At 37.9% G+C, this 19,513-nt stretch overlaps 1 protein-coding gene across 1 annotated transcript in view; it reads left to right on the top strand.

The window, feature by feature from the left end:
• Positions 1-11,310: 11,310 nt before the first annotated feature.
• The window catches only part of LOC134654258 (ankyrin repeat domain-containing protein 6), a 104,920-nt gene continuing 96,717 nt past the window's right edge, over positions 11,311-19,513 (top strand). The window contains exon 1 of the mRNA XM_063509725.1: positions 11,311-11,548. The gene's annotated coding sequence lies outside the window, so the exon portion shown is untranslated. The remainder of the gene's footprint in view (positions 11,549-19,513) is intronic.

The following is a 19,513-nucleotide window of genomic DNA, read 5'->3' as shown; positions in this document are numbered from 1 at the left end:
AGAAACTCATTGGTACTAGCCGGGTTTTGAGCTCGAACCCACAACCTCCATGCTTATGCTCACGGCATGGGTACCTACTAGTTAAAGCTAAAATTAATTTTTAATATATGTTTATTGTTTTAATGGTTTATTTCGTTTTTCCGAAAACTTTAGTTCGCAAATTGCGGGCAATTTCTCTGTCAATCTAATTACGCCTTAATGGGAGTAAAAGAGAAAGATGCTCGCATATTGAGAACTTCGGTGTTCGTGGTAGACCCTCTGTACCTATTTACCGCCGTCGCGGATATTACAAAAGCTTATTAATTTTGATGAAGCCAAATGTTACATTCTCCCAATATTATTTATCATTATTAGTATATGTCTACATATTAATAGTGACATCTATTGTTGGAATGAAATTTATTTTACCATAAAAATTAAGCTGTGCATACAGCTTAATTTTTTCATAGACGGTAAATATGGTAGAAATTTCACAAGTATCAAGACTATTTAATCCATTTTCTGTGGTGTTGTCGCATACTGATTTTTAAAAACTACTTTTAATCTAGCGCTGCAGACTTTCTTTGGTTTGTCTCTATATAGTTTTGATTTACTGACTTATAAAGTAAATCATCAGAAAAACATATTTTACAATAGTAACAATTAAAGGCGGCAACATTAAAAATGATAATTAATTTGCGACGATAACCAGAGACGCGGATAGAGCCGTTGCCCCCGCTGCGCCTTAATTACTTTAGTATAATCAGACACTCGCTGCACGCGGATACGAAGTGTGTTCTCTGTCACACCTACCCGCTGTAGGTAAGTGTGACAGAGAGAACATTAGGTATTCGCGTGCAGTGATTAATTTTACTATAATTGCCAGACAAATATAAACCAAAAACATAAAATCATACATGCTATTGTCACCTTTACTGTACTGGAATAAGATCATAATTGCGAGAAAAGTTTGGCAATCATGAAATATAATGTTCTGATTTGTATACTTTATTAATGAGATGTCGATTTATTACCGCCCGTGGTTTCGTTTTATTGCTTTAGTTTTGTTATTTATTTGTGTTATGAGATCGCCCGCGACTTCATCTGCGTAAAGCTTGTTAAATCACAAAATATATATTATAATATAAATTCAATGTTGACGTGTAAAAGTGCCCTTGTGGCCTATTTGCTGAATAAATGTTGAAGTTTGAAGTTTGACAGATATACACAAAAGTGGCCAAAAAGGTCACAAAATATAAAAATGCCAAAATATAAAAGAAACGGTAGGGCAGACCTCACAGAAACCAAACCAATCAGAAACCTGACAAGTTTACAAAAATATAAACTTCTCACACCAGTGGCTGATCTTGAAACTGGATACAAATAGTCATACAGCCATATTCGAACTTTAAGATATGTCAACTATTCCATATCTAAACGATATGGATCGGACATGTCAGTGTCAAACAAGTGTCAAAAGTGAAGTTTCTTCACTTCACTTCACTTTTGACACTTGTTTAACACTGACATATCGGATCCATATCAAATCAAAATATTAGATAGATATCTAATATTTGACGTATTTTAAAGTTCTAATATTGCTGATAGTCCTTGTGGTTTTGTCTTGTGAATGTTATACTTCAACAAGGAGCTTTTTTCTTACAATATAAGGTTAGGGGTGGCCTTCAGTAAGAAGTGCATATACTTGGGAAAATTCGACCAATGCCGCTGTGGCCCGGTGGCCGATTGGCAGAGGCACCTGCCGCGATAGCAGAGGACGCTGGTTCGATTCCAGCCTGGGGCACTGGAGGCTTTGGTCACTTTTCTTAGTATATGACATTTATTTCAGTTTTTTCAGGTAATAATATAAGGTTTTTACCTAAGTACTACGTTTAAATAGATTAAAAATTGCACGTTTAACCACTACCAAATCAGTGCTAGTGAAACCTAAGATGCCGATCTCAGAAAATAGCAATCGTTAAACTCAATGAAGCAATCACATAGTTAACTCACTTCCTCTGCCGTCCTTGTCAAACTTGCCGCCAAGGACAGGGACAGGGATATTCACCGGGTGGTCTGCGGTAATCTATAATCACCTGCCAAACTTTACTGCTTATTGCACTTGCTCATATTTGAGCCAGAACGCTTATGGGTGACGTCATATCGTGGGATTCGACAGGTTAATGGTTGATCTACATTCACGTTCAGAGATTGTGAAATTGAAACGAAAGATTTTAAACTCAAGGATGGAAAAAGGCTTTTCAAAAAAAAAATAAACATTAAATCAAAATAACGAAAGCATCGAGTCACATTATATAAATAAAACCAAGAGAAAATTCGCCAGAGAAAACAAAAGACGAACGGAAAAGCCTTCGTTTCCGGGAATTCCCGGTTCTCGCCATACAAACTCAGTAAGTACTGGGAGGGTATGTGTGATGATAGCATTCCACAATTTTAAAACGTCAATGTTTACCCAACATAACCTCATAAACCATGCCTCATTACTTCACTGCCGGCTTTGCCGCTTAAAAATATCATATCCCATCAAATTAAAATGGCCGACAATCCCGCTCAGTATCAGATTTCATACGATAACTGCCCGGTGGGCCGCTGCGTCAAGAGATTAGCTCAGATTACGCTTTCATCCTTTTCCGACGTATCAGAAAAGACAGGGAGGACAGGTGCCGTGGTTGATTTTGTCCGCTTCGCGGGCCACTGTGCGGTGAGTTACTTCTGACAGAGGGTGTTAGTTTCATTTACCGAGTACAGGTGAATAGAAAAGTCACGAGAACCAGTATTAAACATCTTCTTAGATTATTATTAGGCTAAGTACTAAAATATATTATTCTGTTCTTACGGTTCTGGCTCTTGAATAAAGGCATAGAGTTATATTAAATCAACGGTCCTTTATCAATATTCCATAATTTTCTTAATATTTTTATGAAAAAGTATTAGGCCATATAACAAATAACTGTCAGGTGACAAAATTACGCCAGCAAGCTAAAACTGCTGACAACACATACATAAGTTTCCATAACAGTTCCAAAATAAGGAATTAAGATCAGAATCGGGTTCCTAGAGACCGAACTTGAAAAAATAAAATAAAAATAAATATCATGGGACATCATGGGACATCTTGCACAGATCAAAATGATCTAATTTCTTTATAACAAGTCCGTCCTTCGCAGTCGTTTAAATTCGTATTTATATCGCGAGCAAGATGCGCAACAGATTTTTAAAGTTCGAACGAGTTCTGTACAAAATTACGGTACCTATTTCATTTTCGCTCGTCTAAAATTAAATTAAATCAATCGGTGTCCAAGTAACCGCCAATTCGGCTCCTATCCTCGCTCTCAAGGTCTCATTACACTTGCCTCCGCAACAAGACTCGCCGCTCTCAAGCACCGAAACAGAATACATGGCAGAAGCTTAGCCTGTCAACTCGATGCGTTATGGGACTTATGGGCGCGCAGCCAACCGATGAATTTGTTTTGTTATGTGTAGACAGGTTTCCGTTAAGAGTTTTTTTAATCTGATCTCGGGATGTTTTTTTGGTCTAAAACTGACAGGTTATTTAAGCCTGTTAAGCACTGACACAAAATGGAAGCGATCTAATGGTTTCATTTATTTGAAGTTAGATTATACTTTAAAATAATGAGTTTAATGAAGCACCCCAAGTGCTATCTAGAAATCTCTCTCTCTCCTCAGCATTATTATTCCCATCTGATTGTGGGGTCTGCTTTTCTGGTCTTTTCTCTCCACTTCGCGCGATCGGACGTGTCGTCTACTGAAACGTCGCTGGCCCTCATGTCTTTTGCTATCTAGAAATACAGAAATTTATTGAAATAACTGAAAAGAAAATAGAAAATAATTAAAAGCAGCATTACCTACATACAAGATTAATACCTACTTTTAGAAACTAAAGTAGCTTTATAGATTAATAAAATTATATTTATGAATGTAGCTAATACCAGGACAGCCCTAAATATTTTATGCCCCTTTAACCCAAAACACATTGCTTTTTCGGAGGAAATAAAATAATGAAAGGGTTAATACATTTCATCTGTTCCTATTAATCTCATTTAAGGCATACAAGACATTTGTATCAAAGCTAATTTAAACTATAAGACCAAGGAATAAAGTTCTGTTTACTGTGACAGAATACGACGAGTTTGCTAAAGTAATTCATCGATGTACTTACTGAAATAAAGCGTAACAAAGTTACTAATGCAGCTAGCTGTGAACCTGTTTACCCTTATGTCACACATCTAGTGTGTGACACAACTTGTTTTCATTTTGATCAACCGCATATTTAATTTAGTCAATAGACGGTTAGCCGGTGGTCTCAAAGTAATGGCTACCGATTCCTCACATTAACACTTCCATTGTTTCTGATAAAAGGGCGTAAGTGATGTGTATTTCCTTTAAACATAAGCCCCTTTGTTACGACACGATCGAATCGCTTTCAAATTCCATTAGATTTATTTAATTAAAATTGATTTTGTCTGTATAACGATTAGATTCGAACCACAGTGCGCATTAAAAGGTTTGAAATAGGTAATTCGGTTTACTCTTTTATCTTTATTTTGTTTGCCTTTGTGGGGTTGTCGAAACATTTAATTTTGATTTAATGGGGTACTTTTATAGTTACAGATATGTTTAATGTTTATGCATGGTTGAATTACTTAAATATTTAGAAGAAAATCTTGTTCTAGCGATAAAATGTATAGGTGCGTAAATTAAATATACGTAATATTACATGTTGCCGCCATGACAGATGAGGCGTGGTCAGTAATTTACCATTCTTTGTTGCACTAATTACAATCATAATGGCCGGACCGAAACTGATTAGGTTTTTAAAATCTGGCAGCCGACGAAAGGGAGTGTCGAGTAAATGGGACTTGTGATTGGGTTAACAGTCAAATTTGAATTCCATGCAGTTTTTTTGACCTTTTTGTGTTTGTGTTTTTACTATATACCCGTGGGCATACGGGTCACGGGGAATCCTAAAAAAAATTAACTAGTATTTCTGAGGAATTAACTCTGAATCTAGACGAATTCCAGAAAAGATTATAGGACATTTTTAACCGACGAAAAAAACGGAGGAAGTTCTCAAGTCGACGCGTATATTTTTTTTTATGTATGTACACGCCTTCGATCAACACGGAAGGGATGCGGCATTCGCACTATTTCCCCTCTGCCTAGGTACAAGATCAACTGATCTAGCGCGGGTAATAAAACTAGTTGCGCTCGGATTTTTAACTAGACCGAGTCCAGACGCGCGAGTGAACACAGCAGCAGAAAAAATGCCTAATTGCTCGGTTTTTTGTTGTAAAAAGAGGTCGGGGACATCAAATTTACAAAAAGAAGGTATTAAACATTTCACATGTAATATTTTTTTTACATGTCATAGGTTTAATTACATTTAAACGCAATTATTATATTTTAGTCTCATGTAATTGCTGGATTTATCGATTTTGCTCGCCCAGTACATTGCGGATCGGTCGAGCGGCAAATCCGACTTCTCATCTCTCAGAAAACAATAAAATTCTTTGACGAAAATGTGTTAGTGTGCGTGTTGTGACACTCCTGATTCGTCCGTACACAAAAACAGATCGAGGTGTGCAAGATTTGTCTGTGTAGGGTGTCATTTTCTATGTATTTGTGTCGTCATTACAGATTGGATTTTGTATGTAAGTGTGTGAGAAGTGCGACCGTGTGCACGTTCCCCCCCCGCGAAAAATGGCAGAATTATTTGAATGTCAAGATATCGCTTGGGGATATCCCTTCCGACGTGTCGGAAGCCCGTGTTGATCGAAGGATCACGCGTAACTTTTTACAGAGTAGTTCGATTTTGATAATTATTTTTTTATTGGAAAGGGTATACCCCGAAGTTGGTCCCATATAAATTTGGAAAAAAAATCCAACCTTAAGGGTAGGAAAATAGGCGATGATTGATTTTTCACTCACCGATTGTAACGTATGACCACGCATAACTTTTTACAGAGTAGTCCGATTTTTTTTTTCATTCATGTGTCGCGCTCTTAACAATGCGTTAAAACTAAAAATGGAAAAATAAAAACTTAATAAAAAAACGACTTCAAAAAGGATGAAATAAACTATTATCCTTTTTGAAGTCTATGCGTTACCAACTGATATGTTTGAAGTCGGTGCCAAGCCAAGTAGTAACAATACCAGTCAAAAAGAATCAGCTTTATGGCTATAAATCCCATTTTTGACTGGTATTGTTACTACTTGGCTTGGCACCGACTTCAAATATATCAGTTGATAACGCATATACTTCAAAAAGGATCATATTTTATATCATCCTTTTTGAAGTCGGTTTTTTTTTTGTAAAAAGTATTAGTCTTTAAATATGACCAGGAATACACTGTCAAAATGTTTCGGGTTCCTCGTGAGCACGTTGTTTTGCGTTACTATCCTTTTCCAGGCAGAGTCTGCCACCAACTTGTCCGCGTAGATATCTGATAAAAACTTTTTATTAAAAAGTGATTATTGCATGTTAGACACTAAGTACTATAATGACAATTAAGTAATTGTCAACATAAATCTAACATAAATACTTAATTTGGGTAATAAACTACAAGAACTCTGTTAAAACTCAATTTACTTATAGACCTACTCTTTAGAGAAACTCAATCTTAAACAAACGTTTTTGTTATCTTTTCGTTATTCACACGGGGTTTAGAATTATTGTTATGGCTGCTAATAATAGCTTGACGACGAAACGCACTCATCAAATGCCTATAATGTCTTTATCAGATGATTCAAGACATACGTAAAAGAAATTGTATTTATTCTCATTGAACAATATTAGCGCCACAGTAAAAATGACTTTGACAGCGTACGCCGTAACATTTTGCGTTTTCGACGCCAAACCCGCACGGGTACCTAAACTCAGGATGTCAGGATGCCTTTAAAGTCCTTGGTTCTTACCAGGGATGTTGCGAATATCCGCATCCGCATCCGCGGAACTTCCGCATTATTTTCAACATCCGCATCTGTATCCGCATCCGCATAAAATCGATGCGGAGTTTAATGCGGATGCGGATGTGGAACAGGTCGGTACATGAACATCTTAGCATCGGCGTAAGTGCTAGACTGCTAGGTAATCATAAGCCAATAAAACCTATTAGAAATGAGCAGTCAAGCGTGAGTGAGACTTAATGTACGGAACCCTTGGAACGCGAGTCGGACTCGCACTTGACCGGTTTTTTGAAATAAAACTTACTTAAATGTAATATTTGACATTTTTTATGTATCTATCTTGACATCCGCATCCGCGGATGTGAGCCTTTCAAAATCCGCTTCCGCATCCGCATCCACGGATGTCACAAAATCGGCATCCGCAACATCCCTGGCCTTACCTCCACGTTGTCTTGTTCCTCCATGTGGAAATAGGCACAGACATAAAAAATATTAATTGATAGTTATAATAAAGTCTTACAACAACGTGACTTTAGCGAACGACAAAACCTGTCCAAGACCAAAGCGATCGTTTAGCGGTAACTTCAAACAATTAATTGGCACGCAACGTTACCAATGTGAAGAGACAGGTTTTATACAATCTAACATTCGCACTATTCACAAACTTGCTAATAACACTTTAATTCACCGCAAAAAGTGAATAAAGCAATAACATAATAACCGCAAGAACAATTAATATGTTCAACATTCAAACGTATGCAGAAAACATAAAGTTTAAAATATAAATTATTGTAAACCAACCGGTATACTACATTGTTGTCAACTTCGATATATGTAGGTATATACTAGCCTGAGCTTGCGGTTTCGCCCGCATAAGGTTACAATATGAAGAAAAAAAAACCTGACAAACGTTGGACATCAGCCTGAACATTATTTCTTTAACCCCCTAAGGGTCTCCCCTCCCACATTTATCGACGCAGAATAGGCACAAACTAAATTGTTGCCATGTTTAAGCATCTTACGTCAAAAATGTGACAGTTACGTATGAAGTGGCGCCCTCATTTAGTTTCTACAATTTCTTGTCGGACTATAAATTACATGGAACTTCGTAATCCAAATTCAAAAACCAAACAATTGTTTCTGGGTCTCTGGAGGCTATAGGGAACCATTTTTCCTTCTGTCTATCCTACATGGAATGGAGCACTTATAGCTCTTCTAGACATCAAACATTGCTCGTATTCATGCCACATCTTAATAGCTGTCATAGCTTCTTTTTGGCCGTCTGCTTAATTGATACGCCCAACAAAGACATCATACGTGACGGACCGCGATCGTGACGGATTTCGGCGTCGTGATATGTCATAACTCGTGTTGAATATTGAAACGATGATGACGAATTGGGGGTATTTGTAATTCTATTAGTGTGCAGAGTTGTTTATAGAAGTCTTTCTACCTTGGCAACCTTGCGTGAATTACCTTGTTATAAAATTATTAAGTACTTACCTATTTAAGTGAAAAGGCATTATTACAATGGAATTGTGGCTTATTGGTGTTGTATTGGTTCATGAGCTCTTTGGATCGTGTAGTGAATGTTAGTTGAAATTACCTACATGTTTAATCGTAGACCGTTATTTTATTTCTAACACACGTTTCTTGTTCTACTCGTTTCTGGATAATCAACGATCCTGATAAGACACAGATTGCAAATGAAGTAGCATTGCCGCTGAAGCATTGCTGGTACAACCTTGCAACACTGGGAAATGGGTGATTTCACTGTTTATCGGTAAAACAAATGAATGACGGATTGAGCATTCTAATAATATACCGGGGCTACAATAACGCATAATGTCATAGGAATGAAGGGAAATTCATTTCTAAAGGCTAAAAGCTCGGGCTAAAAGCCAACAATTTAATCATTAAAAGCAAGCTTCTTTATCAGCCGCCGCATACACTTAAGCAAACAATCCTTACATCAGCCATTACTAGAACTAAGTTATACAAACACTACTGTATGTATGCTTAGTTTACGCCGGTGAGCTTTGAAAGTGCATTCGTGTTCCCTTACTGAACATAGAGAGTCGAACGCTCAAGGAAACTGAAAACACGATTCGGATTTAACAATTTGTGTAGGTTTTGAAATGGTTTTGATACAACCTTCAATAAAACGGGTTGATGGCGTATGTAAAATTATCTCAGACGCTTTAAAAATGATATTTTTAACCTACTTCCAAGTCTCAAAAGGAGGAGGTTATCAATTTGGTTGATTTTTTTTTAAATGTTTCTTACTCGATATCTTCGTCATTACTGGACCGATTTTGAAAACTCGTTTTTGTTTGTATGTATATGCATACAGATTGGTCCCGTTTTTTTCAAAACCCAGTTCTGGTGAGGGAACTCCTCAAATATTGTGATTTTTGTGTTTTTATCAACAAATCAATCATATAATTAAAAAAGTGACATTTGAGGAAGTGGAACCGCTGATGATGATCAGAACGGAACTCTTCAACGACGCATAGTTCACGTTTGGCGATTTGTTCCTCTTCGTTATGTTTGTTAAGTTTTTAAGCCACATTTTTGTCAAGCTTGAGTTCTGATAATAGTAGTTAGATAAGTCGGTTTTTTTTCTTTTAATGATTATTATCTGTATATATTCGTTCGACGTGTTGCCTCCCTGTCACACTTACGTACGAATTTACAAGTGCGACAGAGAGGTAACACGTCAGACGTGGTTCGCGGTATGCCTTCTGAGTTCTGGTTGATTTGATTGTTCGCTTCTCTCACGTTCGGTGAACAACACGCACGCCTAACATGCGCAGGCGGCATTTTTATTGTTTTTGGAGGAAACGCTTTGTTTCACCCCACAATGGCGCGATAACGCACGACTTCCGGTTAATTTGGGGGAATTTTGACGTGGCTTACTGAGTATAAGTCGAATTTGCATTTAAAAATGAGTATTATTTTTAAATTGTGTGGGAAACTGGGGAACCTATTTTTAATTTAGTCTAGACGATAAACTTCATAAAAAATCTGTTGAGTAATGAGTGATTTTACTTATTTCTGTATGCATACACATGGAATAAAATGACTAAGACCTGGGGCCCGTTTCTCAAAAGTTTGTAACTTGTAATACAAGTAGAAGTCCCTTTCTAACAAAAGCTGTCAAACGGTGACATGCGCTTGTATTACAAGTTACAAGCTTTTGAGAAACAGGCCCCTGATTCATTATAATTATGTATGGATTTCATAATTTTGTTTCTTCCCTAGTTGTTCAGAACATATCTGTCAATTCAACATCAATAATACGCGCTGGCATCCTTAACATCTCATCATACACCAACAGAATCCTTCACGTAAAACCACTTGATCTTGTCCGAACATTTTATTGTGCAGTTAATGTATGGAAGAATGGAGAAAAGACATTGCCATCGTTACATTGTCGTCCCTCATAACTGATGAATCTTAAACCTTAATACACAGACATAAGGTACATCAATGATCAGTTAGATGTTAGTACGTGCCGCCCTTATGTGGAGGTATGATTAATTTTAAAGCTTATTTATTTATGACTGTATAGGTTACGTTCGGATGTCAACTGCAGCTCCATTACTGTTGCGGCGTTGTTGCTGTGTCTGTCTGTGCCGACGCTGTATCTGTCAATTTCCTTGATAAAATAAGTGATGCAAGAAACGTCATAATTGCGGCAGTAATGCCGCGGCGAACGTCACTCATCTTATCAAGGAAATTGACAGATACAGTGGCGGCGTTGAATCTGTATCATGTTTCTGACTCGTACTTAGCGCCACTTGCACCATAACCCGGGGTTAACCGGTTAAACCGTTAACGCAGTGTCAAATTGTACTGGCAACCATGGTAACTCCAGTTTTAACCGTTTAACCCCGGGTTCGTAAATGGTGCAAGTGGCCCTAGCTTAGAAAGGTAAACCCAGGCTATATCATACATAATATTTCTGCGTGAACTGGGTATAACCGTTATTAAGGCCTCGTATGACCAGTCCCATGCGAACATTGCACAATAAACACAATGTAGGATAGTCCGGCAAACAAACGAGACACTTGACGACTTAAATACCAATCCTTATACAATTACATTGCCTTATTTACAAAAGGACGTAACTACAGTATAAATCCTATTAAAAATACGACCTTTCAAGTACACCCATACACCGCAAAAGTACAAAGTTAACAACGCACTTGTATAAAACGCAGCAACGCACGGTTGCATGTAAAAGTAAGGGAGTTCCACTATAATAATGCCTCTATCGACCGCAAATGTAACTTTGCCAGTTCGTTCAGTTTTTATCGAAAGCTTTCGCCATCAGACATTAATCATATTTCGTCTCTTTCAGACCTGGAACGAGTGTGAGCGTGCGAAGGAGAAAGGCGATGCGTACGCGCTCCAAGCCGCGTATAGCGTCAGTTGTTCTCAAACTGCGCGTCCGGTGACCCGTGTGTGTTTTCTGTGAATTTTCGTGTTTTTTTTTGGAAAAATGTAGTGGAGAATTGTTGTGTTTTTTGTGAGTGCACTGTTATAGTGAATAGTGTAGTTTTTTGTGATTTTCTTGGCAATTGGATGCCGTTCTCATTGGATGTTCTTATTGGAGGTGAGTTGAGCTTTTTTTGTCATATTGAGTGTGAAAATTAGAGTTGTCTAACTAAAAAAAGTTCTGTAGGTAGGCGCTTTTTTGGTCTAACTAAAATTATGTTAAAAAAACTTTTTGTGTGAATGTTTTGGATTGATATGTACACCTGCAAAGAGCTTTAATAAAAACGTATTTTTCTGTAAAAACGCGTAGATTTAATTTAAGTTTTTTGTAGTTACATAAGAATGGTGTTTAAGTTCTCTGATTTGGAATAAAATGCTATCGATAATTCGATACCGAGGCAATCGAAGTGGCCGTAGGGTAAAGACCTCGGTTCCCGCCGCTACGCTTCCTACATACAAATTAGGACTTCAAGCTTGAGTTGTTTGTTTACAAAAATGTATGATTAATAACAATAACCACAACACCTATTAATTGACAGCGAAAATTAAATTAAGATATACCCATAAATAGAGAGATAATACCAAGGCATTTCTTGCAAAAGAATATGTCCTATATCTATGTCAATCTCTTGTTAAGAGTCACACGAACGTTAAATTACATCTTGGCATGAACATTTATCTACATACTGTAACATACATATGTATATCTAGGTCTTGTACTAGTTTTCGTTGCTAAAAATGGTTATATAAAGAAAATAAAGTGAGTATAAATTTTGTATTGTATGTAAATAAATAAATAAATATTATAGGACATTATTACACAAATTGACTAAGCCCCACGGTAAGCTCAAGAAAGCTTGTGTTGTGGGTACTCAGGCAACGATATATATAATATACAAATACTTAAATACATATAAAACAACCATGACTCAGGAACAAACATCTGTGCACATCACACAAATAAATGCCCTTACTGGGATTCGAACCCAGGACCGCGGCTTCACAGGTAGGGTCACTACCCACTAAGCCAGACCGGTCGTCACTTTTGCGGCATGCCATTAAAATTATATTGCATTAGTACTTACATAGTGCTTAACTTTTATGACCGTGGCCAACTGGTCACGGTGGTTGCCCTTTGAGTACAGACAGATGTTACAAGGACCGCCTAAGGGCTCAGTTAGACGGTGCCAGAACTGCCAGAACTCGCATGCGCGAGTTTCATACATTGCGTCATTTGATCGGTCGGCTGAATTGATGTAACCTCACTGGTCCGCAATGTAACTAAAATCGTATACTATACAGTTCGCGCACCGTCTAAATGAGCCCTAAGGCAGATGCTTGAGTTTTGTGTTGTAGGTAACAGTAGGTACGTAGCTACACTTATGAGCAATTTAAAAGGAGTCAATTAAAGAAAGCCTCATACAAAGTGATCCATTTTTATTGCTGATAAATGTACATATTACGCTTTGAAAACTATCCTCAAGGTTACATATATCAAAAGTCAAAACTTCGCCTTTGTATGAGTTAGGCAAGTCTTTTTAGATGGAAAAAATATTACACATTAAATTACATAATTTATACACGATGGCCCAAAAATACATTTGTCAATGATCCAACCTTTATACATTAGCGCCGCCAGAAGAATCTACGATGCGGCGCGCATTCTAATTTTGAAATACTTGAAATATATCAAGGACAAGAAAAAACAATTTACTTAATGTCAACATCTTAATGTAAAAACTACAACAAATATTGCTAATTTATCATCAATTTATCATTTCAATAATTCTACAACAAAGACAAGAATATAGTTAACGCCAGTATCGCGTTAACATTTGGTGACCCTCTACGTTCTTTGAACAACAATCTTCTTCGAAGTACAAGCGGCGCATGGATCCTTGGAAACAAGCGGAATCCCAGAGTCCAGTCTACAACAGCATCAACCACGAGCACAGAGATTACAAAGGAACCCTTGCGTGAAGTGTTTGAGTACCTAACGTAAATTACGAATTTCATGGTTGCCTTAAATCCTGCTCTGCATCAGGTTGTATTCTTCTATTATTATGTTAAAAGCAAAAATATTGCATTAATTCACTAGTTACATTCAATTTTATTCAGATTTACAACAATTTTCGTTAAAATACAAATAGTCCAGTCGCTTTAGACAGATAGTCCAGTAAATTATTTAAAATATTGAAAATTTTCTTCAAAGTTCTAAGACTTAATAAACATCAAAGCATACGTAAGAAAGCAGATTTGTGCATAATTTGCAGCATATTAGCATGCTCTGATATTAGCGTAATTAAAATTTCAGGGAATAAGCTATATGTTGCCTTCAAGATTCTGCCGGAGGTACGGGTGTAAGCTGTCATTTTCCGTGGATCTTCCGCTTAATCGCGAGGATGACATCACTGCACGTGGACAGCTATCCTATTTGCCACCTGTTTAATACGGTGGCCTGCACGGTTTGAAACTTAATTTATACTTAGTACAGTCTGTTCAATTTATTTATGCCTGTTTCTTAGTATACTTATGTATGTGCGTTTAATTGATTCTACAAAATGTCTGAAGAACTATTAAAGCCTTTAGTTCGCAAGCGCGGCACTATCAAGGCAAAGGTTACTTTATTTGAGAAATATATTGACACAATAAAAGCGATTTCGACGGAGAACTTCACTAAGGCTTTATTCGGTGAACTCCAGTTGAAACTAGGTCGATTTCAAGAATTATTATCTCAATTTGATGAAGTACAGTCAGAAATTGAAAATTTAGATGACATCAACTTAGCCGAACAGCTTTTAGAACGTGAGCAAGTTGAGGATTCTATCATAAAGTTGATTTCATTGTCACAATTGATACTTGAGTCGAACCAACCAGTGACTACTAAATATGCTACCGCTGTTTCTCGAGCCGAAGGTTCAATTCATTCAAATGACAGTTCTCAGACGTCTGTCAACCATCACATTCGGCTTCCTTCTATAAAATTACCTTCCTTTGACGGCAGTTATGCAAAATGGATGGAGTTTCGCGATACCTTTGATTCATTAATAAATGAAAACGAGTCCATCCCTACAATAAGCAAATTTCACTATTTGCGCGCATCTTTGGAAGGTGGAGCAGCTATAGTCATAAAATCTATTGAGTTTACAAGTACTAATTACAAAATCGCATGGGATTTACTGTGCGAGCGATACAACAACGAGAGAATTTTGATCAATAACCATATTAGGTCATTGTTCAACTTTGAACCAATTACTAGGGAATCTCATAAAGCTATAAGGTACATGATTGATTTTTATACCAAAAACCTGCGTGCTTTACACACACTCAAAGAGCCCACAGACAGTTGGGACACATTAGTTATATATATGATGGTGTCGAAACTAGATGGCGCCACTAGTAGGAAGTGGGAAGAACACAAAAACACACTCAAAGTTACTCCTAAGCTCGATGATTTCTTAGTGTTCCTTCGTAATCGAGCGGATGTCTTGGAAACAATACAGTGCGGTGCTTCTACACAAAAACATGATAAACCTACTAATCAAATAAAAGAAAACAAACGTGTTGCAACAATGCTAGGTACAAGTGACACAGCTAGTGCTAATAACTTAGATGCAAAAACAGAAATAACTTGTGCGTTTTGCAAACAAAATCACTTCAATCATAAGTGTGACAAGTTTAAGGAAATGTCAGTGGATTGCAGGCAAAATGAAGTTTCTAAATACAAATTATGTAAAAATTGTCTGCGCCCTGGTCATCACCACTCTCGTTGCCGGTTAGGCCCATGTACAATATGTCATAAAAAACACAACACACTATTACACATTGAAATAAATGACAGCAATAGTACAAATTTGCCTGAAAACACAAATACAACTACTGCAATGACTTCATTCACTCCGACTAAGAAGGGTTATGTGCTTTTGTGTACTGCTCAAGTGAAATTAGTTAATCCTGTAACAAAGGAATCTCACACTACGAAAGCTCTATTAGACATAGGGAGTCAATCTTCTTATATATCTACAACAATGCAAAGAAGGTTGAACCTTACCTACGATGAAAGCGAGCCCACTACTATAACAGGCTTAAACGATTGCTTGATTGGCATTGCTTCAAAACAGTGTGGTGTTCTCGTGCAATCCAGAACCGGTCAATATGAAATAGATGTTTCTTGTCTGCTCATGGACCAAGTAACACAAACTACGCCGAGTTTGGAAATTGACACATCACGCTTCGATATTCCTGAATCGATTGAGTTAGCGGACCCCAGTTTTTATCATCCATCTACAATTCATTTATTGCTGGGGGGCGATGTGTTTTGGGATATTGTAGGGTGTAAAAAAATTAAATTAGGTAAAAACAAACCAACGCTTAAAGAATCAAAACTAGGTTGGCTTGTTTCTGGTCCGACAGGTCAGGGTTCAAGCTCTTCCACTAGGTGCAACTTTATTCAAGAGATCAGGGATAGTATTGCTAGGTTTTGGGAGCTTGAAGATATCCCCAACTCTCCTCCTGAATCAAAGCTGTCAAAGGAGGAAGAGTACTGCGAGACTCATTTTGAGGAAAATACCGTGCGACTTGATGATGGTCGTTTCTGTGTCAAGCTACCACTCCGTGAGGCCCCGGAGGACGCCTTAGGAGACTCTTATTACATTGCTAGAAGGCGGTTCTTCAACCTAGAAAATAAATTAAAGAAATCTAATATGAAAACTGATTATGCTGCTTTTCTTAAAGAGTACGAGAGCTTAGGACACCTGACCGAAACGGAGCGTCCTGTCTTTGGGTATTTTATCCCACATCATTGCGTTATTCGCGAAAATAGTGAGACGACGCGCTTAAGAGTCGTTTTTGACGCGTCGTGCAAAACGTCAACCAATAAGTCATTTAATGACATTCAGATGGTAGGACCTGTAGTTCAAGACGATTTACTGTCCATATTACTACGATTTAGACAAAATACTTATGTTGTAACGGGAGATATAGAAAAAATGTATCGTCAAATAATGGTGGACGAGTCTCAACGTCATCTTCAATTGATTTTATGGAGGGACGAGGAGAGTCAGCCACTCAAAATACTTAAATTAAATACCGTGACTTACGGCACTTCGTCTGCTCCCTACCTAAGTACAAGATGCTTGGTGCAAGTTGCTAATAAGTGTACGGACGATATAGTAGCTAATACAATAAAACACGATTTCTATGTTGATGACTTGAATACTGGGTCTGATTCAAAAACTGATTTAGCTCAAACTGTTAAGGGTGTTATTGACGAATTGTCTTGTGCGGGATTTCCATTGAGGAAGTTTAGGACAAACGCCATTGACATTTTTGACAATATCGATAGCGTACGAAATAATCCTCAAGACTTTTGCAAGCAGTCAACAGTGCTAGGGTTGAAATGGTCACCTACAAATGACACACTACAGTTTTCTTCAGAATTTGAAGACATTGAAAAGGTGACAAAACGCAATATCCTGTCTAGCTCATGTAAAATATTTGACCCGCTCGGTCTTCTGTCTGCTTGCACTATATTTCATAAAATACTGCTTCAACGGTTGTGGTTAAACAAATTGGATTGGGATGATTCAGTACCCAAGGAGCTTGAGATTTCATGGCGTGAATTCGTAAATGAATCGCGTCATTTTGCGGATCTAAACGTACCACGCCACGCTCTTTGTCACGCACCTGTCACGATTGAGATTCATACATTTAGTGATGCTTCAAAGGATGCTTACGGAGCATGCCTGTATATGAAATCCATTGACAGTCAAGGCAACATATGTGTCCGCCTAATGTGCGCTAAGGCAAGAGTGGCACCACTCAAACCTGAGATGACAATTCCTCGTTTAGAATTACTAGGAGCATTATTAGGTGCTCGTTTACATGCCAAGGTTACGCAAGCTCTACGTGTGACGATTACTAAATCTATATTTTGGTCTGACAGCACAATTGTCTTGGGCTGGCTTCAGACGCAACCGAAAACATTGAAAACCTTCGTATGTAATCGAATAGACCAAATTCGCGAACTATCAGATCCAAATGCCTGGCGTCACGTGCCAACAAATTTGAACCCAGCAGATCTGGCTTCAAGGGGGGTCAAACCTCAACAATTACTCACCAGTGTTTTGTGGTGGGAAGGACCCTGCTTCCTTAAAAACCCAGAGTCTGAATGGCCGGCAGCTAAACACGTTGATACATTATTACCAGAGATTAAATCGTTTATGACTGTACAATGTGAATCTAATGTTATTCCATTTAACAAATATTCAAAACTACAAACCTTGCAAAGAATATTCGCATTTGTGCTACGTTTTCTTAACAACTGTAACAAAAATAAAGCCAAATTATCCGGAAACTTAAATGTTACTGAATTACAATCGAGCATGACAGTATTAGCGACTGCATCGCAAAGGGAATCCTTTGCTACAGATATTCATTCTCTCAAAACGACAAAGAATCTTAACCGCAAATCAAGACTATTAGGATTAAATCCATTCCTTGATGAAAATGATATCTTACGTGTTGGTGGTCGCATTGTTAATGCTTCTCACTGTCCATATGAACAGCGACACCCAATTCTCATTGATAGCAAGCATTTATTCACGAGACTTTTATTCGAAAGGGAACATATCAGGTTGTTGCAAGGAGGAGCTCAATTATTGTTAAGTTCTGTGCGAGAGCGATTCTGGCCAATCGGTGGTCGGATTTTGGCAGTTAAGGTTGTAAATAGATGTATGAAATGTCAAAGATTTAAGGTAAACCCTATGCAACCAATTATGGGAAACTTACCCGCTCCACGTGTTACTCCTGCTCCACCCTTCACAAACTGTGGGACCGATTTTGCAGGCCCATTTCTGATTTTAAATAAGAAGGGTCGTGGGGCCAAGACTTCCAAATGTTACCTTTGTGTATTCGTTTGCTTTTCGACAAAGGCTGTTCACCTTGAGGTCGTTAGTGACCTAAGCGCAAATGCCTTTATCATGTGTTTACGTAGATTTATCGCTAGACGTGGTAAGCCAGAAAATATCTATTGTGACAATGGAAAAAACTTTGTAGGGGCTAAGAATGAATTGAACAGAATGCTACAAACGTGTAAACGGCAAATCGGAGAATTCGCCTGCGGTGAGGAACTTCTCTTTCACTTCTCTCCGGTTTACGCTCCTAACTTTGGTGGAGTCTGGGAGGCAGCAGTAAAATCTGCAAAATATCATTTGAAACGTATTGCTGCTAATACCAGTTTGACTTTCGAGGAATTAGCTACTCTGTTTACACAAATTGAGGCTATTATGAATTCACGTCCTCTGACACCTTTGTCTGAGGATCCATCTGAACTAGCTCCACTCACGCCTGGGCACTTCCTTGTCGGGCGACCATTGATGTCCTTGCCATCGCCTGAAGTGAAGACGATGACGGTCAATAGATACCAGCTCGTACAGCGACTTCGGGAACATTTCTGGACGAGATGGACTAAAGATTATCTCGCTACTCTCCAGCAACGTATCAAGTGGAAAACCAGTAAGGGATCCATCAAGATCGACGACCTAGTCCTTGTCATGGACGATCAGCTGCCACCAATGAAATGGCTACTAGGGCGCATCGTGAAACTGTATACTGGAAATGATGGAGTCTGCAGAGTAGTCGACCTAAAAACGAAGAACGGCATTATCAAGCGAGCCGTATCAAGGCTATCAGCCTTAGAAGGATTAGGCTCCCATGAGCCTCTTGAAAGCTAGGCTTTCAAGGCGGGCAGAATGTCAATGATCCAACCTTTATACATTAGCGCCGCCAGAAGAATCTACGATGCGGCGCGCATTCTAATTTTGAAATACTTGAAATATATCAAGGACAAGAAAAAACAATTTACTTAATGTCAACATCTTAATGTAAAAACTACAACAAATATTGCTAATTTATCATCAATTTATCATTTCAATAATTCTACAACAAAGACAAGAATATAGTTAACGCCAGTATCGCGTTAACACATTATACACCTATTTTATTTAAAACAGTCATTTATTTATCTAAAGCAAAATGACTATCTTCCAAATATAGCTTTGATACACAAACGCAAACGTTTGTT

The sequence above is a fragment of the Cydia amplana genome, chromosome 14 (genome assembly GCF_948474715.1).
Source record: "Cydia amplana chromosome 14, ilCydAmpl1.1, whole genome shotgun sequence".
NCBI classification, from domain to species: domain Eukaryota; kingdom Metazoa; phylum Arthropoda; class Insecta; order Lepidoptera; family Tortricidae; genus Cydia; species Cydia amplana.
Note: the sequence above shows the minus strand (reverse complement) of the source record. Positions and strands in the feature narration are given on the sequence as shown.